Raw genomic sequence first — 22,122 nt, 5'->3', positions numbered from 1 at the left:
TTAAATAATTTAAAGTCAAATTCAAAGTCCATAATGCACATTGCAAACACATAAGTTTATTGCTCAAACATTTAAATCATTTCCACATAATTTTATAAACCATGAAAGCGAGTGCCAATAAAGAATCAACTTCCATACATAGTAAACAAGGTGAGAAATTCGTCATAGACATTGGCACACATATCAAATTCAACAAAACCGTGGGCCATATCAAATTTCATATATTGAAAAACAATCTGATAAAAAAATATTCAAAATATATAAACTCGAAAGTTTAAAGTAGCTTGGCAGTTTTAGAAAATTGTTCATGCAAAAAGTAAACTAGAAATCTAAAACATGAGCACAAGTTTTATTCTTGATGTTCCTATGGCCCACTTGTTCTATCAAAAAGTTTTATATCATCAAGAGCAGTAGGAGCTGTGAATCGCTAGATGCATCAGATTCATCACTCAATTCCCTATCAATGTCACTATCAATCCCTTGATGCATTTGGAATAGGATCGATCCACAGAGTAGAGGAATTGGATGACTCTTTAGCCACATCTTTCAAAGCCAACTGCAAGTTACTATGAACATAAACAAGATCTTCTAACCTTCTAGATAACAATCTATTTATTTTCTTGGAATGAATCTGGTAAAAGGAACTCCAATTCCTTTCACATGCTGATGCACTTGATCCCTGGGTTAAGATACAAATTGCAAAATTTTGCAATTCTGGTGCCCTTGAATCGTAAAATTCCCACCATACTGCTGGATCACTCATGCTCCTATCATACTTTGCTGATTGTGTTCCAAATAACCCTTCTTCTAGCCTGTATGCCCTCAGATGACTTTTGACCAAACCTGCAATTACTGGATCTGGATTCAGCTTCTCAATAGCTTGGATAATTCCATTCACGACTTCTTCATCCCTATGTCTTGATAACCCAAACAATCTAGGGTCCAAATAGCATGTTGCTGCATATAATGGACTATGCATCAACTTCCATATTTGGTCAATTAAATCCCATATCTCCTGGTAATCAACTTCCACATTATTAAAAGCACTTGCAATGGTCTCTTTGCAACAATCAATGCTTTCATAAACAAAACCCATACAAGGTTTGTCACCATCAACCATGCGGAGCACATTAACAATTGGGCCACATATTTTAAAAACCTTGTTTGCATTTTCCCAAAAGCCATTATTGAGCACTATTTGTTCAACATTTTGCCCTTTAGTTTCTTTTGAAAGGGTAGATCTCTCCGACCCAGTATTGCAAAAAACAGCTCTTAGGCTTGCTTTTTCCTCAACAACTATTTTTAGAGTAATTTAAAAAGTGGCAAACCTTGTATCACAAGGCCTCAACAACTCTTTTGATGCATTTTTCCTATATATGTTCAAAGTGAGACGATGGTTGATGATGAAGTTTGCAATTGTTTTGGCTCTTCGGATTGTCTCATTGACCCAAGGAAATTTGGCTAAGTCATGCAACATTAAATCCAAGTAGTGAGTTGCACAAGGGGTCCAATAAATGTGATTATACTTTTCCATAATCAACTTCCATGCACCAACACAATTTGATGCATTATCTGTAATAACATGGACCACATTTTTCTCCTCAACCTCTTGAATTGATTCATCCAAAATTCCAAAAATAAATTCTGATGTCTTCACTCGATCCATTGCATTTACGGCCTTCAAGAAAAGTTCCCCTTGAGGACTATAAATGAGCAGATTGATTAATGGGCGATGACATAAATTTGACCAACCATCACTCAAAATTGTGCATCCTGTAAGCTTCCAAGACTCTTTAATCTGAACCAACTTTCCGGTCACTCTGTCTTTTGTTTTCTTTAGCAAAGTTGTCCTTAAAGCTTTAGATCTGGGAGGAACATAGCCCTTCCCAAAATCAATGGACTTTTTAATTACATTTTTAAAATATTTACTCCTCGCCACATTAAAGGGAATTGCACATGCATAAAAGAATTCTGCAACAACATCATCAACTTCTTGTCTCTCCACAGGTTTCCAAAATTGATTTAATGTTTTGGTTCCACCTGTTTTTACTTGAGTAGAACTTGATCCACCAATGGTTGAGATTGAATTAATGGTGTTGGAGGAAGACATGGCAATCTCCCTCTCAATTCGTTGCCTCTTATTTTCCCTTTTCTCCTTTTCCATCTTTGAAGATAGTCTTTTCCCACTGCAGTTTTTTGTTCATCAAAGATCTTAGTGCAACCTTCAACACCACCTCCACTTCCATTGCTAATACTGAGAAGGTGACCCACTGCTATAGTTAAAGAGCTAGTGAATTGATGTCCACACAGTTGATACAAAAGATTTTTCCCCTCTTTTTTGACAAAATTCCATGCTACAACAATTGATTTTGGGGGTGCCATTGAAATTCGAAGGTTTTAAACTTTTGATTGTTGAAGATTGAGGTGAAGGCTTGAAGCCTGAACTGTTTCCATTTTTTATTTTTTATTTTACATTTTAATTAGTTTTATATTTTTTTTGCAAAATGAAATTATGAAACTATAATTTATTAAATAAATTTAAAGAGTTTGGATCTGTCAGGGTGAAGCCTGAGAGTCAAGACACTATATTAAAAAAAACTAGTAAATTGTAATTTGTAAAATTGTATATATTAACTTATTAATTTTTAACTGATAAAAAAATGTGCATTTTAATTTTTGACTTACCTGGAGGTTGGAGTCTGGACAGTGCGACTTTCTGTAGGTTGCTTATGATTTGGTTGAACTGGAACTTGGAAGTTTGGAAGAGATGCTCGGGAGTCTTGACAGTGGACTTTGGAGTCGATGCTGTCGGCCACGGGACGGGGAGACTGGAGTTTGGACTCTGGAGACGGGCCACGACGTAGGCTGTAGTGGGCCTCTAGTGGCAATGCTGTAACCTGTGACGTAGCACGCTGTCGGCCTGTTGTGCCCTCTCACTCAGTGCTACTGCTAGTGCTCAGTGGCGGCTCACTGCTCTGTCACAAGGCGCTGTGTATGCTAATGCGATTTGTGAGAATGAAACAAAAAGAAACCCATCTTGCCCGCGACATACATAAACAACGATTTGTCATTTTTTTTTAATTTTTAAACATCGGCGAAAACGAAACCCTAAGGAACTTAGATGGGCCCGCATAAAAAAAGTTTTTTTTTGGTGGAATCAAATAAAATCGAACCTGAACGAATTTCAAGACGAATTTAATTTTCGGCGATTAAGTTCAGGTTCGAAATTCGGCTTTGAGTTTGTCATTTTGTTTGGCGAATTTTGAATCCTTAGGATTAAATTCGCTGAACTTGAGGACTTAGGCTGGAACTACGAGCTTGTGCAATTAAAGATATTGGCTACAAAATGACTCCCATGAATGTGCTACAAATAGAAAACCAATTCAACAAATTAGATTGCGACGTTGTATAAAACAAGTATTTAAAGTTTAAACAACTAATCTTAAAGGACTTTGGAATTGCTTACTTGGTTGGTTCACATTTCTTGGAATCTATGCTAGATTTTTGCCAAGGTACTTGTGGCTTTAGTGAAAGCATTGATTTATCGATGTACTTCTAGTTGTTCTGCCTCATCAAGGACCATGATCTCCAAGGACTTCTACTATCCATCTTTGACCTCCATAGTTTGATCTTGTCGTAACTAAGCTCTGTAATGATACCTTGGGTTGAAGAAATACCTTGTTGAGTTTATAGGATGATGTAGTTCATTGTTCTGTTTGTTATTAATGATCTTTCAGATAGGCCCATTGTTAAAATTGGCAACTAGGGCCAAACTCCATGTGGATCACCTTATTTATGGCTTCTGATATTTTTCCTAGATTCCTCTCATTGAGAGGTGTAGGATTGATCTAAAGATCATCCGATTCCGATAAGTATTTATGGAGATATGAATTTATTTTGATTATGGACAAATTGTCAAGGTCGGCCAACAAACTTATGGAGGCTCAGAAGCCCAATAGTCATGTCTATTCAACCTCAACGTTTTCATATAAATACAAGGAGCATTCTCCTCATTTGGACAATTCAATTCACTCATCTTCTCTCTCTCTCTCCTACGCATAAAAGGAGCCTCTTTCTCTCTCACACGTGTGGCTGAAAGGAAGACGTTCTAGGGCAAGGAAGACATAGAAAGAAGGACGCTAGGGCAGCAGGTCATCTCTTTGACCAGCGTTGACCAAGCGTTGACCTTCCAGAAGTGTGGATTGGGTGTGGTTGCCTCTTTTAGGTAGGCCGCAATTTTTGGCACGAAAATCGAGGTGATATGACCTCTGATTTGACTGGTGTTGATTGCCCTAGGTTAGGGCTGCAAGTTGATTTTAGAAATCTACAAATTGATTGAACTTTTGGGGCTGTTCAAGGGCTGTTTCTTCACGCTGTTCGAGGACAAGTTGACCGAAAATTGACCAAGTATTTTAGAGGTCAATTTTAGCTAGGTTGACAAAGTTTGACTTTGCTGATCTAGGGTTTGCTGTTGCTGATATAAAATTACAAAATTCAGATTTTGTACTATTTCTCTCTGCTGAACTATTGAAGATAAAAGAAGATTTGATCAAAGGGTTTCCTCGCATTGGGGTTTGTCCCTGTTTAGCCGCCACATCTTGTGTTTCTTGTCTTGGCTTGTTTTCTGTTGTTCATTTAATGTTCTATTTGCACTTAATGTATATGTGATTTGCTAATTTGTGGCTAATAAGAAGAAAAATAAGTAAATTGCTCTAAGCATAGAACATATCATTATTTAACATGGTATCAGAGCTGAGGTGAAGACAAAGCCCAAGCAAGAGCAAGAGCAAGAGCAATCACCGAAGAGAAGTTTGGCAAGGCAATCAAAGAAATGGTAGGTCAAATGGCAGAGGTAAAAGAAGTGCCAGAAATCAAGGAAGAGGACAACCATTCAAGAAGGCAAGAAATTCCAGGTATGAATCTAACATTGTCAACAATAAAGCAAGATGAATATTATCTACTAGCAGTTCTATCTACTATTGCTCCCCCGGACTTGCTAGGAAATTGGCTTATTGATAGTGGTGCCTCAAGTCACTTCACTGGTTACAAAGAAGCTCTCTATAATCTGATAGAGAAGGAAACCAACCTGGAAATTGTTCTTGGAGATAATTCAAAATATCTCTTGAAAGGCGTAGGAAATGTCACTCTTCAATTGAATCAGGTTAATACCATCCACTTACAAGATGTATTATATGTACCTGATCTCAAAAAGAACTTGATGTCCATTTCGGCAATGGAAGACAAAGGCTACAAGGTGGCCTTTAGTGATGGCAAGGTACGTGTATGGAAAAAGAACTTTAAAGATGCTTTTACTCTTGGGTTTCGAGTTGATTCATTATATCAGGTCGATGGAAGTCCGCTGGGTGTCATGTCTTGTGACACATCTCTTCAGTCCAAACTATCGCATCGGAGGTTTGCTCACCTTCATTATAAAGCTCTACCCGATGTAAGAAAAATGGTGATCAGGATGCCCGAGTTTAGATTAGAGCAAGAAGGTGTATGTCCAGGATGTGCCGAAGGGAAGCTCAAAAGGGGACCATTCCCCTCAAGCCAAAGCAAGACCTCTGATATATTGCAGTTGGTTCACTCAGACATATCCGGTATGATGCCTGTGAACTCCTTGGGAGGATATTTATATTACCTCACTTTTCCAGATGATTATCTCGCAAGACTTGGATTTACTTATTGAAAAAGAAGGATGAAGTTTTCTCCTGGTTTCGACACTTCAAAGCCTTGATCGAGAATCAAATCGAAAATAAGATCAAGATCTTAAGGACTAATAATGGGACTGAATATGAATCCAATGAGTTTCATGACTTTTGCAAAGAGGCTGGCTTCAAGACGGAGACTACTACACCATACACTCCTGAACAGAATGGTGTGGCGGAAAGGAAGAATCGTACAATTGTGGAAGCTGTCCGTGCTATGCTCAATGATCAAAGACTTCCGAAGTTTCTATGGGCTGAAGCTGCAAATACCGCCGTATATGTACAAAACCGATGCCTTCATCAAGTATTGAGTTCCAAGACTCCCGAAGAAATGTTCACCGGTAAGAAACCTGACGTATCTCATTTTAGAATTTTTGGAAGCCCTGTATATTTTCATGTGCCTAAAGAAAAAAGGAATAAATTGGATGCATCTGGAAAGAAAGGAATCTTCGTGGGCTATAGCGAAAATACTAAGGGCTATAGAATCTATGTAGCTAGTCAAAGGGAAGTCGAGATTAGTCATGATGCCACCTTTGATGAAGATATGGCTCTTAACAAGGTAGACAATCTTCCTACTTTAAGGGGATCTAAAGAAGCTGACACTGGGGAACCAAAGGAAAAAGAAGATGAGATGATGCCCGATGTGGAAGAACCTATGGATCCTATTGATCCTCCTTCGCAAGAGCCTGCCTCTTCTAGGAAGAGGCCTTCATGGCTTAGGGGGACACTTGATGATGTTGAAGGACACATTACACCCCGAGGAACCTTCCGTGAAAGTAAGAAGCCAAACAGGTATCAGGGATACCTAACCATCATGAGCACGATCATCCAAAATGAGCCTTTTTCATTCACAAATGTCGTCAAGCATCAAGTATGGAAGGATGCTATGATCGAGGAATATGAGTCCATTATGAAAAACGATGTTTGGGATGTGGTCCCCAGACCCTAGGACAAAGCAGTTGTCACTTCAAAATGGCTTTACAAGATAAAGCATGCAGTTGATGGAAGTGCGGAAAAGTATAAGGCTTGTTTTGTCGCTCGTGGCTTCTCCCAGAAGGAAGGTATAGACTATGAAGAGATATTTGCACCTGTTGCCTGATATACCACCATCCGCTCGATCATAGCCCTTGCTGCTTCGCAAGGATGGAACCTACATCAGATGGATGTCAAGACTGCGTTCTTACATGGTTCGATCAAAGAGGAGGTCTATGTGGAGCAACCCGAAGGATTTGAGATTTATGATCGAGAATCTCATGTGTGCAGGTTGAAGAAGGCCCTCTATGGGCTAAAGCAAGCACCCCGAGCATGATATGAGAGGATTGATAGCTACTTGATGAAGTTGGGATTCATTAGGAGTGAAGCCGACCCTAACCTTTACTTTAGGTTATAGATGACAATCCTCTCATACTGGTGCTATATGTTGACGACTTCTTTCTAACTGGTGCAAACCCTCTCATTCTCGAATGTAAGAGGGAGCTGGCTTCTGAGTTCGAGATGAAAGACCTAGGACTTATGCACTATTTCCTAGGACTGGAAGTCTGGCAGAAACCAGGGGAGATTTTCCTATCTCAAGGAAAATATGTGGTGAAGATATTGGAGAGATTCGGCATGGTGGACTGCAAGCCCGTAACTACCCCAATGGAGCTTGGCTTCAAGAAGTTAAGTGATAGTGGTGCCGGACCTGTTTTACGAAATGCTACCGAGTATCATCAACTCGTCGGAGCATTAATGTTCTTGGTGAACTCCCGTCCGGATATATGCTTTGCAGTCAACACATTGAATCAACATATGGTTGAGCCTCACCACTCACATTGGATTGGTGCCAAGAATCTGTTGAGATATCTTCGTGGCACAATCACTCATGGGTTGAGATACACTGCCGGAGATGTGAGACTACTTGGGTATACTAATGCTGATTGGGCAGGCAGTGTGGTGGACCGAAAGAGCACTTCCAGGTGCTGTTTCTCTTTGGGATCTGCCTCGATATCCTGGATGAGCAGGAAGCAGAAGTCGGTGGCTTTGAGCACCATCGAGGCAGAGTACATTGCTGCTAGCATGGCCTCCTGTGAGGCAGTCTGGTTGCGAAATGTTAATTTTAGGTATGTTCTATGCTAAGAGCAATTTATTTCAATTTTCAGAGTTAGCTCAATATCTTTTCTAGATTAGCAATCACATCAACATTAAAGTAAACTGCAGATAGAACATAAACATAAATCGTAGAAGACAAGCTAAGACAAGAGGACACAAGATGTGGCGCTAGCCAGGGACAAACCCCAATGTGGGAAACCCTTGATCAATTCTTCTTATATGTTCTTCCATAGTTCAGCAGAGAGAGAGAGAGAGATAGTACGTTTACAATAGAAGTCAACGCTTTGACTTATTTAGATAAGAGCATAGATCATCTCTAAGAAGATGATACATGAGATCAGTTGAAGACGTGTTGCTTCAACTAATTCTCCAAGGTGACTTCTTCACCTATCGTTGTGTTGCATGTCGTCATCATGCTGCACCTCACCGTGCTGCACCCATCATCACTATGCTGCATCTCATCACGCTTCATTAATCATGACTGTACCCATCATTGTACTGCATTATGTGCCATTGCTACACCATGTTGCCGTACTGACGTATGCTCTGGCTGCACCTTGCTTGCTTGTTGTCCTTAGCATGCTTGCTGTTGCATGCTAGCTGTCCATTGCATGCTAGCTGTAACATTGCATGCTTGGTGTATTTGCTGCTATGTACCATACAACTGTCCCAATGTTAGTTAGTTGTCCCTAGCATGCTGCTCTCCTTTGGAGACAGATGCTCCCGCTGTTCCGGAAGTCTCCGATTGTTCTCGGTAGTTCCGGCTGTTCCTGGCAGTTCCGACAGTTCTCGGTAGTTTCGACAGTTCTAGAAGTTCTAGCAGTTCCGACTATTCTGGCAGTTTCGACTATTTCGGCAGTTCCGACAGTTCTAGCAGCTCCGACAGTTCCGGCAGTTTTGACAGTTCCGACAGTTCTCGACAGTTCCGGATGTTCCCGGTAGTTCCGACTGTTCCCAGCAGTTCCAGAAGTTCTCGGTAGTTCCGAAAGTTCTGGCAGTTTTCAGTAGTTCCAGCTGTTCCCAGCAGTTCCGGCAGTTCCGACTGTTCTGGCAGTTTCGGTTGTTCTGGCTGTTCTGACAGTTCCGGTAGTTCTGACAGTTCCCGGTAATTCCGGTTGTTCCCGGTAGTTCCTGGCAGTTCCGGCTTCTGCCCTCAAGATCAGGGCAGCGTTATCCCTTAGGATCTCTCCTCCTACTAAAACCCAAAGACAAGTAGAGAGGAAGAGATCCCAAGTGTGTTGAAATGACTTGAAGGCCACCTCTATTTATACTAAAACGTTGAGCACAAGTGGGGTTTATTTGGTTGCTGGCCGACCTTGATGAATTGTCCCATAACACGAATAAATTCATATCTCCATGAATACTTATCAGAATTGGATGATCTTTAGATCAATCCTACACCTCTCGATGAGAGGGATCCAAGAAAAATATCAGCGTCATTAATAAGATGACCCACATGGAGTTTGGCCCTAGTTGCCAATTTTAACACTCCCTCTCAACTAGGGAGAACTCCATCCGCTGATCCATATGTCCGACTATACTATCTCTGCCATCAGTGCCCTGCACTGCTCTGCTCTGCTGAGCTCTGCTCTACTGAGCTCTGCTATGCTGAACCATGAAGAAGAAGAATTGATCGAGAATGTCTCATACCATTCTCTACTGACCCGAAGTCAGTTTCATCTGAAGAGAGTGTGTCACATCACTCTTACTGACCCGAAGTCAGTTTTATTGATCCTAGATCAATATCACAAGAGAGTGTCTCAAACCACTCATACTGATCCTAGATCAGTTTCATTGATTTCAGATCAATGGAGGTCATCCTAGCATAGGGAGTACGGTAGATACAACGATGCGTCCATCGGTAGTACTACTATGGTCCCTAACACCATTTTCTTTTTCATTGATAAGATGAGAGGTACTTCCCATGAGTCCCAGAATGCATGGGTAGGATGCCTGACTATAAAATGATATAGCACCATTTTAAACAAAAATCATCATTAACTATTCCTAATACTACATTTGAACAATGTCTGTTCCGTACGAAGTCCAACTATGCTTCACATGTTTTTAAGGGTTCATCTTCTAGAATGAATTTTTGATTACATTTAATATCAACATATCCCTAGAAGTTTAAGCACATTAAATGATGCATTAGCTAATCATCTTGTCCATAGAAGAATGAATCGTCCTGCCCCACAGTCGCCGCAGGAGAACTAATCATCCTGGCCCATAGGAGAACTAATCATCCTGTTTCATAGTTGCCATGGGAGAACTAATCATCCCGGCCCACAGGAGAACTAATCATCCTGCTCCAAAGTTCCCACGAGAGAAATAATCATCCCGGCCCATAGGAGAACTAATCATCCTATTTCACAGTTGCCACGGGAGAACTAATCATCCCGGCCCACATGAGAACTAATCATCCTGTTCCAAAGTTCCCACGAGAGAAATAATCATCCCGACCCATAGGAGAACTAATCATCCTGTTTCACAGTTGCCATGGGAGAACTAATCATCCCGGCCCATAGGAGAACTAATCATCCTGTTCCATAGTTGCCATCATCCCAGCCCACAGGAGAACTAATCATCCTGTTCCAAAGTTCCCACGAGAGAAATAATCATCCCGGCCCATAGGAGAACTAATCATCCTGTTTCACAGTTGCCACGGGAGAACTAATCATCCCGGCCCATAGGAGAACTAATCATCCTGTTCCATAGTTGCGACGGGAGAACTAATCATCCCGGCCCACAGGAGAACTAATCATCCCGTTTCATAGTTGCCACGGGAGAACTAATCATCTCGTCCCACAAGAGAACTAATCATCCTGTTCCACAGTTGCCCCGGGAGAACTAATCATCTCGGCCCACAGGAGAACTAATCATTCTGATCATCTTGTTCCACAGTCACCACAGGGTATCACAAGGGAAGGTTGAACCTGTCATCCTGTACATAGCGCACCACTAGGGGAGGGTGAGTTGCCCTGTGGTCGTATGTTGCTCCTGTAAGTACCCCAAGCCCCCCAGAGCTCCCAGAGCTCAATGCATGCAACATGCAGGACCCTTATAAGAAGGTCTCTCAACGACTCCAAGTCGTTCGGGAAAGTCACAGATTTGACCTTTTCCCTAGGCTTTGACAAAATGTCTGCGACCTGTACATCAGTGTCAATGCGATGGAGCCTCCTCGCTCATCGACTTACCATATCCCACATAAGGCAGTATTTGATGTTTATTTGTTGGAGCAATCATCGAATACGAGATTCCTCAATAATCAAATCCCCCCTCTGGTTGTCACAGAGAATCACAGTGGTATTCATCTTGTGTACAAACAACTCACTTAAGAGCTTCTGCAACCATGTAGCTTCAAACGAGATCATACTCGTAGCTATGTATTCGGTATCGGCGGTGCTTATAGCAATCGACTTTTGCTTCCTGCCCATCCATGATATTGAAGCAGAATCCAAAGAGAACCAGCATTGAGAAGTGCTCTAGTGATCCTCCACATTGCCTGCCCAGTCAGCATTCGAATAATCATGTAGTTTCATATTTTCGGCAGTGTATCTCAATCCATGAGAGATTGTGCTGCGAAGGTATCTCAGAAGATTCTTGGCTCCAATCCAGTGAGGCTCAACCAAATATGAGCTCACCATGCTAACTGCAAAACATATGTCCAGACGGAAGTTCACCAAGAACATCAACGCGAACGAGTTTATGAAACTCAGAGGCATTTCCCAAATCTGGTCCGACCTCACTACCATAACTTTTGAAAGTTAAGATCCTCGAGGTAGTGACAGGCTTGCAGTTTATCATTTCACATCTGGAGTCCAACTCCCTCTTACTTCTACAAATGAGAGGGTCTGCACTTGTCAGAAATAGGTCGTCCTCATAAGGTGTCGGTATGAGAGGTATATCATCCACAACCTTCGGGTAATGGTTTGGATCGGTTTCACTCCTAGTGAATCTCAACTTCATCAGACAGCTATCAATCCTCTCATACTACGTCCGGGGTGTTTTGCTTCAAGCCATGGAGGGCTTTCTTCCCCCTGTATACATGAGATTCCCGATCATGAATCTCAAGCTCCTCAGGTTGTTCCAAACCTGTGGACTTGTTGCATGAGGGGAATGGTCCCCTTATAAGATTTTCCTTCTGTACATCTCAGACATGTACCTTCATGCTCTTTTTGAATTCAGAGATCCCTATCACCATCTGACTCACATCGGGTAGGGCCCCATAGGTAGACCTCTGGTGTTATAGATGCAATATGTCAATTGACATGATCCCCAATGGACCATCCTTTCCATCGATGAATGCCACCCTAAAACCTTTGACTTCCATTTTCGAGATGGACACCAGGTTCTTCCTGCGGTTAGGTACATAAAAGAGATTCTTGTAAATGAATAGAGTTACCCTCATTCAATTGAGGGGTAACATTCCCTACACCAGAAAAGGTGGCATCGACTCCACATATAGTCACACAGTTGTTTCCGTCTCTACCAAATTCGGGAGAGCACCCTTCTATCCGATGAGGTGCCTTGAAGCACTACGATCAATAAGCCAGATTCCTAAAGAATCTGAAGGAGAGGGCCAATACAAGATAACGCTTCTTTATCTTATCAAAAACAACATTTGATTCTTCATTCCTGGGGTTCCTTGCTTTCTTTGAAGAGTCGGCCGTTTCCTTGATGACCTGCATTACCTGTCATTCCTCTCATCATTAAAGATGTCCCTGGAATGATTGTTATATTCATCAAGTGATGTGTCCCTACCATTCGAACACTCCTTCGCATAATGGCTGGACTTATTACTACCAAGGCATTTGCCTTTCCTTCCATCCTTAGATCCGGACTTCCCAATGAAGTGATCTTTAGGTGGGCCATCAAAAGCTTTCGCTGCGCCATTCTGATAATATTCTTTGCTTCGACTTCACCCTTAGGCGAATTTGAAGAGGGATGAGGAATCCATTGATCCTTTTGTCCTTTCCCAACTGTCTTCAGTGATTGCTCTTTCACTCTTGCTTGCGCTGTCTTCACCTCAGCTTTGATACCATGTTAATTGTAGGTATGCTTTGTCCTAAGAGCAATTTATTTCAATTTTCACAGTTAGCTCAATACCTTTTCCAGATTAGCAATCACATCAACATTAAAGTAAACTGCAGATAGAACATAAACATAAATCGCAGAAGACAAGCCAAGACAAGAGGACACAAGATGTGGCGCTAGCCGGGGACAAACCCCAATGTGGGGAAACCCTTGATCAATTCTTCTTATATGTTCTTCAATAGTTCAGCAGAGAGAGAGAGAGAGAGAGAGATAGTACGTTTACAACAAAATTCAACACTTTGACTTATCTAGATAAGAGCATAGATCATCTCTAAGAATATGATACATGAGATTAGTTGAAGACATGTTGCTTCAACTGATTCTCCAAAGTGACTCCTTCACCTATCGTTGTGCTGCATTTTGTCATCACGAAAGCTCTTCAGTGAGCTGTATGGATTTACATTGGATACCACCGTGATTCTGTGTGACAACTAGAGCGGGATCCGTTTATCAGAGAATTCCGTATTTCATGATCGGTCCAAGCATATTGATATCAGGTACCACTATATTCGAGATATGGTGCAGCGAGGAGCAATAAGGCTCCAACATATCGGTACAGATGAATAGGTCGCCGACATTTTGACAAAGCCCCTAGGAAAGGTCAAATTCCTAACTTTCCGAGAATGGCTTGGTGTCGTTTAGAGACCCTCTTATGAGGGTCGAGTATGATGTATTGAGCTCTGGGAGCTCCAGGGGGCGTGAGGTACTTCTTGGAGCGACATGTGACCACAAGGCGACTCACCATCCCCTGGTGGTGCACTATGTACACGGTAAAGGTTCAACCTTCCCCAGTGACACCCTGTGGTGACTGTGGAACAGGATGATTAGTTCTCCTGTGGGCCAGGATGATTCGTTCTCCGTGGCGACTGTGGAGTTGGATGGTTAGTTCTCCTGTAGGTCAGGATGATTAGTTCTCCGTGGCATCCACTGGACAGGATGATTCGTTCTCCTGTGGACAGGATGATTAGTTCTCCTGTCGAGGCATCCTACCCATGTAGTCTGAGACTCATGGGAAGTACCTCTCATCTGATCAATGAGCAGGGAAATGAGGATAGGGACCATAGTAGTACTATCGATGGACGCATTGGTGTATCTACCGTACTCCCTATGTTAGGATGACCTCCATTGATCTGGGATTAGTGAGAGGATAGTATGATACATCCTCGATCATTTCTTCTTCTTCATAGTTCGAGCAGAGCAGAGTAGAGCAAAGCAGAGCAGAGCAGAGTGGGGTCAAGCTATACAGGATAGTGCATTTGATGGATGGATAGCAGCGACAGTCTGATGGATTACAGATGAAGTTCTCCCTAGTTGAGAGGGAGTGTTAAAATTGGAAACTATTGCCAAACTCCACGTGGATCACCTTATTTATGGCTTCTGATATTTTTCCTAGATTCCTCTCATCGAGAGGTGTAGGATTGATTTAAAGATCATCCGATTCCGATAAGTATTTATGGAGATATGAATTTATTTTGATTATGGACAAATTGTCAAGGTCGGCCAGCAAATTAATGTAGGCTGAGAAGCCCAACAATCATGTCTATTCAACCTCAATGTTTGCATATAAATACAAGGAGCATTCTCTTCATTTGGACAATTCAATTCACTCATTTTCTCTCTCTCTCTCCTACGCATAAAATGAGCCTCTCTCTCTCACATGTGTCGCTGAAAGGAAGACGTCCGAGGGCAAGGAAGACGCAAAAAGAAGGACGCTAGGGCTGCAAGTCATCTCTTTGACCAGCGTTGACCAAGCGTTGACCTTCCAGAAGTGCGGATTGGGTGTGGTTGCCTCTCCTAGGCATGCCACAATTTTTGGCACAAAAATCAAGGTGATCTGACCTCTGGTTTGACCGGTGTTGACTGCCCTAGTTTAGGGCTGCAAGTTGACTTAGGAAATCTACAAATTGACTGAACTTTTGGGGCTGTTCAAGGGCTGTTTCTTCAGGCTGTTCGAGGACAAGTTGACCGGAAATTGACCAAGTATTTTAGAGGTCAATTTCAACTAGTTTGACCAAGTTTGACTTTGCTGATCTAGGGTTTGCTGCTGCTGATATAAAATTACAGAATTGAGGTTTTGTACTATTTCTCTCTGCTAAACTATTGAAGATAAAAGAAGATTTGATCAAAGGGTTTCCCCGCATTGGGGTTTGTCCCTGGCTAGCTGCCACATCTTATGTCTCTTGTCTTGGCTTGTTTTCTGTTGATCATTTAATGTTCTATCTGCACTTTACTGAATGTATAGGTGATTGCTAATCTGTGGCTAATAAGAAGAAAAATAAGTAAACTGCTCTAAGCATAGAACATGCCATAATTTAACACCCATACTTAACTATTCTATCCTTGTAGGGTATCCTTATCTACTCCTTTGCTAGATCCATTGCCTCATAGATGTAACACATGGCCAATTTATACATATCCAACATTGACAACACCTTAACACGAGGTTTGCTTTTTTTCATGACCTTTGCTAATTTTCTCCAAAATTTGTTTTAAAAAAGTTCTTTTTGGTGTCTTTTCTATCTTGTTTGCGAGCCAGTTGAGATCCATTCATTCGTCAGATGAAAACATTTTTTCAAGTTTTGTTCTTGGGAAAGGAGAGATTGCAACATGAGGAATTGAGTTGTGCATCTTGTCATGGTAGGCCTAACAAGGTCCTTGCCCTCGATGTTTTTTCTCTTTAGCTTCAATACTAATGGGGGCTTGTAGATGTATTTTGAGATGCACTTGGCTTGTTTTGCAACGTTCTTTATTCCATCCTATTTGCCTATGCCCTCAAGGATGAGGTGTATGTCATGTGCAACACATGGAGTCCAAATTATGGTCTTGTATTTGGACACTTATATCTTACTAGCAAGAACATATTTAGAGTTATTATCTGTGATGATTTGACCAACGTTTGCGTCCCCCACTAAGACAACAATGTCATCCAAATGTTGAAATGGTAGGCTTGCATCTTTCACCTTATTAAATGCGTTAATTGATTTCAGAACTTGGTTTCTTGAGGGCAAGAGAGAAGGAAATGAATGATTATGCAATTCTTTCCATTAGTCCATTTGTCTAACATGATGATGTGACTTGTTTTGGCCCAAGAATCTTTAAAATCCTTTAAATATTCCTCTTTGGACAAAATTTCTTTTTTGCAAAAGATATCTCTTTAAGTCATGTTGAAGTAATTAGCTCACACAATAGAGAAGTGCCTCAAAAAAGGTTCAAATGGAGTTTTTGTGAGGATTTACTACATGTGAGCTTATGAAAAACAAGAACCATTCATTTAGACCCATGTCTTTGATAAAGATGACATAGTACTTTAGGAAGTTGTGAGGTGGTTATGCTCATTGTTGAAATTTCTAAGTCTATCCGTTAGAAATTTAATCTGTATTCTTCTGGTTTATTTCTTCTACTTGTTAATTATGAACAAGTTATTTAAAACATATAAATAACGAAATAAACACAATACAATCTCAACCATCTATAGATCAACAACTAAAAAAAATAACAAACACACAAGTGACACCGTTATTTTTGGACAACTCGTTCTTGGAAAAACGTAATGTGGGAAAACCGGTACAACAATTTTGAGGGTTTATTTTATTATGCAGTATATCCTTGAGTACAACTGGGTGCCAAACTGGCTCACCCGACAGAGAAAACCAAACTGGCTCACCTACCAGAGAAAAATAACCGGCAGTAATACCTCTATTCGGAAGCAGGTATTCAGAAAACCTGCCCCACGAAACCCTCTCCAGCAATACTGAAGCACTACATCAACCCTCCTGGCCTCTACGTCAGCCTCAGAACCCTCAGCCCTCTGAGGCACTGCACAGCCTCTGGGACCCTCTGTGTCACTCCTGCTGCCCTCTGCGTGGATGACGTAGGCCCTTTGGCTTCTGTGTTGTCTTTGCTGGGCTCTGCGTGGCCTACTCTGGCTTCCGCGTTTGCCTCTCTGCCTCTTTGTCCAATACTCACTGCCCCTCATTGCTGATCACTGATTCGACTTTACTTAGCAACCCCGCTCTAGTAAATCGAATGACTGATCACTCTGCTGTATTCTCCAACTGACCCTCAAGCCTCCTCTTATACGTTTCCTGTTGGTCCTTCAACGACCGAGATTACATGTTTAATCAACGACTAAGATTAGATTTGGCTTGATCCATGCCTTTTGGAACCCTCTAACCCGGTTTTATATTAATACCCATTAATATTTTATTTTTCCTAAGTTTAGACTTAGGAATTCCATTAAAAATATCAATTATTTTAATATCTCCTAAACCGAGAAGAGTCTGCCTAAACCATTTCCGGGTCTTGGAGATATCATGTGCTTTAGCCTCTCCACCAATTTTCATGGCTAGAGCACATCCGATGCTACCTCAAATCAACACTCCCTCTTAGCGAGGACTGTGTTCTAGTAATACTCCACACTAAGCATCACTTTCATTATATGACACCGATACCTGCTCTAATGCTAGACCTCCTCGCCCAACATCTTCTGCACTGCTGCATCTTATACTGCTGCCCATGGCTTTGCCACTGCCACTACTGCATCCGTATGACAACTCCCTCTGCATTCGTGCTGCTATTGGTCCTTTCTCCCAACAATGTGTCTGCATTGCAACCCCCTCTCATCATGCTGCATCGTGCTACTGCACTACAACTCAATTACTGAGAAGTAAGTAACTGATCCACCCAACTACTGACATCCCTGTCAGGCTAGAAACACTCCTGATGCTGAAGCTTTCTCTGCTGCTATCAAGTTCTCCCTCTACTGCCTTTGCGCTGCTGCAACAACTCCCTGCCTCTCGCACCGTTGCAAACTTCTCTGTGCCATCTTGCACTATTGCAACCTCCTTTGTGCCTCTTGCACTGTTGCAGCCTACTAGCTCTACGCTGCCCGGGACTCCTGCACTGTAGCACTCTCCGCCGCTTCATCCGCATTTGTTTATACCGACATCCGTCAGTCCTGCTACTCTCTCTTTGGGGCTCCCGTAGCAAGGTAAAATCCAAGAGGTTGGGTACCTCAAGGATCTTGTCCCTCATCGCCTGTAGTCCTCTTGACTACAGCTCAATATCTCCCCACATCTTCTGTAAAGGTACATGAGCACTCATGGCACAATCGTCATCCTCCTCTACCTCCTTTTTTGCCTTCGCTGGTGCTGCCTTAGAGTCAGACGCCTTTCCCTTGTTCTTCTTCCGTGGACACTGGTTCACATAATGACCCAGTTCCCCACAGTTGAAGCACTTGACCTTGGAGGGTCCTTTTTCTTCCTCTTCTCCTGCTTTCCCGCAGATGCTAGAGTCGCATCGTCTTCCTCTTCTTTCTTGATCTAGACTCCTTTACTGCTACTTCTGTCTTGCTCAACTGTCTGATCTCTTCTTGGCGAAGAGTCGCCCACAATTCTTCCCAATCTGGACGATTCGACCTGCCCAGTATGCTTTGGACAAATGTCTCCCACTCTTCTGAGATTGCGTTTAGTGCAGTCCTCACCAACATCTCCTCATCCGGCGTGGTCCCTATGGAAGTCAGTTGGTCCCAGATGTCCTTCAATCTCCCGAGGAATTGATCTATCTGCTCCCCCTTTTGCATCTGGTATGACCGCAACCGATTCTCAAGTAACATCTTCCTCTGCACGAAAGTATGCTGGTACAACGTCTTCAAGGCGTCCCATATTTCCTTTGTTGTCTCCTTCTCGGCAATATGTTGGACCACATGATCTTTGACCCCATCAAGGATGATGCGTTTCGCCTTGGCCATTTCCTCCTCGTACTTCTCATTATCAGTCGTGTCAACTGGTATCGCCACTGTTCTCAAGGCGAAGGCCTTGATGCGATGTCTATTCAGAATGGACAGGATCTTGGCCTTCTAGACCACAAAGTTGGACGCCCCATCCAGCCTGTCTTGATCCCTCAGCCCATTCATGGCCATCTCTCTGCTCTTCTTGTCGACTCCTCCGAGTCTCTCTACTTCCCTCCGGAAGTTCTCTCTTCGACTCCTGCTGAGTCTCTCTACTTCCCACCTGGAAGTTCTCTGCTAGACTCCCTCTGAGTCACGATTTGCCTTTTGGAAATCCTCTTGCCAATCGTTAAGTCGTACCTCTCCAATCTTCTGTGCACCTGCAACACTGATCCAAATTTCTTGGCTAGAAATCTGCCTTGGTAGCGACTCCCTCTACCTTGGTTTTGTCCTGTTAGGTACTATTCTGCCCACAGTACCCAACCAGCTTCACTACCGCAAACTGTCCACATCTTCCTATGCCCCAGCAACTGAAGGACTGAGCTTCTAGGCTCTGCGCAATCCCGACACTGGCAAAAATGCTCCCTCAACCAGCTGCGTCAACCTTCCTGGTCTCTGCTTGGCTCTGTGTAAGCCTTTTTTTGCCCTCTTCAGCCTGCGCTGACCTTTCTCTGGCCCGGACTGATGACGCAGTCCCTTTGCGTCAACCCTTCTTTTGTCGCTTTCTGCAAGGATCAACTTCCATCACTTGGGACAGCTGATTCTGCTGCAAATGCTCTGCTTCAGCTGATACCTTTAGCGCTCCTATGATCTGCAACCACGCTCTGATACCATGTTGAAATTTCTAAGTCTATTTGTTAGAAATTTAATTTGTATTCTTCTGGTTTATTTCTTCTACTTGTTAATTACGAACAATTTATTTAAAACATATAAATAACGAAATAAACACAATACATTCTCAACCATCTACAGATCAACAGTTGAAAGAAATAGCAAACACACAATTAACACCGTTATTTTTGGACAACTCGTCCCTGGAAAAACCCAATGCGGGAAAACCGGTGCAACAATTTTGAGGGTTTATTTTATTATGCAGTATATCCTTGAGTACAACTGGGTGCCAAACTGGTTCACTTGACAGAGAAAAATAACTGGCAGTAATACCTCTCTATTCAGAAGCAGGTATTTAGAAAACCTGCCCCACGAAACCCTCTTCAGCAATACTAAAGCATTGCGTCAGCCCTCTTGGCCTCTGTGTCAGCTCTCTGAGGCACTGCGCAGCCTCTGGGACCCTCTGCATCACTCTTGTTGCCCTCTGTGTGGATGACGCTGGCCCTCTGGCCTCTGCGCTGTCTCTGCGTGGCCTGCTCTGGCTTCTGCGTCTGCCTCTCTGCCTCTGCGCTGGTCTCTCGGCACTATCTCTGCCTCTCTATCCAGTACTCACTGCCCCTCGCTGCTGATCACTGATTCGACTTTACTTAGCAACCCCGCTCTAGTAAATCGAATGACTGATCAGTTTGGTGTATTCTCCAACTTACCCTCAAGCCTCCTCTTATACTTTTCTTGTTGGTCTTTCAACGACCGAGATTACATCTCTAATCAATGGCTAAGATTAGATTTGGCTTGATCCATGTCTTTTGGAACCTTTTAACTTAGTTTTATATTAATACCCATTAATATTTTATTTTTCCTAAGTTTAGGTTTAGGAATTCCATTAAAAATATTAATTATTTTAATATCTTCTAAATCAGGAAGAGTCCGCCCAAACCATTTTTGGGTCTTGGAGATCTCATGTGCTTTAGCCTCTCCACCAATTTTCATGGCTAGAGCACATCCGATGCTACCCCAAATCAACACTCATCATGAGATCGTGAACACACCATTGAGGTTGTAATAACTAGTACCCGTTTTGAAATAAGGTGCTATACATTCTATTATGAGCATATGAGTGATTTTGAAAAGATGGTGCAAGACTTATTGGGTGTAGGCATCGCTAAACTAGGAAAAAGTGCATTCTCCACTCTAGTTGTGATGGTTTTCTTTGGTGACATACTTGTTTATAAATAGTCATGAGAAGAGTACCTTTGACATTTGGATAGAGTTTTGTTGAAACACTGAGAGGGGGGTGAATCAATATTTCATTCAATTGTTATTATTAATGCCAGTTAAGATTTTTCACAATTAAAACCAGAAAGTAAATAAAAAGGAACTTTATTAAAAACATATGAGGACACCAATCCTCTTTACAATGGTTATAAGCTCCAACTTGTAAAATCAATTTTTAGGGCTACAACCCTAAGGACACCAATCCTTGTTTTCAAGTGGTTTTAGGGCTTCAACCCTAAGGACTTCAATCCTATTTAACAAAAAGAACTTGAAGGGCTTCAATCCTAGAATAAAATGTTACCAAGGATTACAAAGTCTGAATGCTTCACATCATCTTCATTGGACATTCTTCATCAGTTTGCAATGTTTGTGATTACTGGAGGTTGCTTCAACATATGTCTGATCTTCAATGCCTTAGGTTCTTCACTGGAGATTCAACGTCTAATCTTCAATGCCACAAAGATGCTTAAAAAACTCTGAACTATTTCTTCACAGTTCCATGTATCTCCAAGTGAATGATATTATTGGCTTGCTTCGATTCAAACAAGTGTCTACTTTGTATGTAACCCACACAAATCCAAATTGATGTCACTTGGTTTAATAAATCATAGGTTCGAGATAAGCATGTACAAGCCCGAGAAAAAAAGGATAATTATTGGTTTCAGGAAGATCACAATTATGTATTACAGGTTTGAGACTGTTGTCACATTACAGGTCCGAGTTTATTTTCACAGATCCGAGTGGCATCAATCAACACAAGTCCGAATTTATTTTCACAGATTCGAGTGGCATCAATCAACACAGGTCTGAATTTATTTTCACATCTGAATTTAGCCCAGGATCAAATTTGGCATCAACGATTATGTATCACAGGTGAGAGAGTATTATTGGTCCGAGCCCTGTATCACGATTACTGCAACACTGGTTCGAGTTTTGTATAGAGTGAAGAACCTAGAAACGCTACACCACAGGTTTGGAGTCTCAAGCGATCTGAACAATCACCAAAATATAGAAAACCTTGACCCTTATCTCCTTAACTCTATAAGGTCACGAGTTGTGAACTACTTCGGTGTATTCCTTGATCAAATTTGATGATAGAATAAGTGAGACGTAGCCATATTTATATGCGTTTAACATAAGTATAATTGACCCATGGAGCAGCCGACATGAAGAAGTGCAACCGACAGTAAAAAAAAGAAAGGTGTGAAGGTAAATAATATATATATATATATATATATGATTTCTTATGATGATGATTAGGGTATTTTTAATATAGGGTAATTTTGATGAGGAATAAGTTAGGAAGTAAGGATTAGGAAATTTTGATATAGCTAGGGTTTTTAATATATATAAGGAATTAGGACAAGGATTAGAGTTAGGGTTTGAGGTATGGAC

The 22,122-nt window shown here is 41.8% G+C and overlaps 1 protein-coding gene and 1 pseudogene across 3 annotated transcripts in view; both read left to right on the top strand.

Moving 5' to 3' along the window:
- The window catches only part of LOC149167975 (uncharacterized), a 159,849-nt gene that overhangs the window by 24,310 nt on the left and 113,417 nt on the right, over positions 1 to 22,122 (top strand). The gene's annotated exons all lie outside the window — the stretch shown is intronic.
- The window catches only part of LOC149167976 (caffeoyl-CoA O-methyltransferase-like), a 34,027-nt pseudogene continuing 13,298 nt past the window's right edge, over positions 1,394 to 22,122 (top strand).

This window comes from Pinus tabuliformis, chromosome 5_1 (assembly GCF_031772625.1).
Source record: "Pinus tabuliformis cultivar Carrire ecotype Pingquan chromosome 5_1, CPIR1, whole genome shotgun sequence".
In the NCBI taxonomy this organism is placed as follows: Eukaryota; Viridiplantae; Streptophyta; class Pinopsida; order Pinales; family Pinaceae; genus Pinus; species Pinus tabuliformis.
The sequence above is the reverse complement of the archived record's forward strand: the minus strand, read 5'-3'. Positions and strand labels throughout refer to the sequence as shown.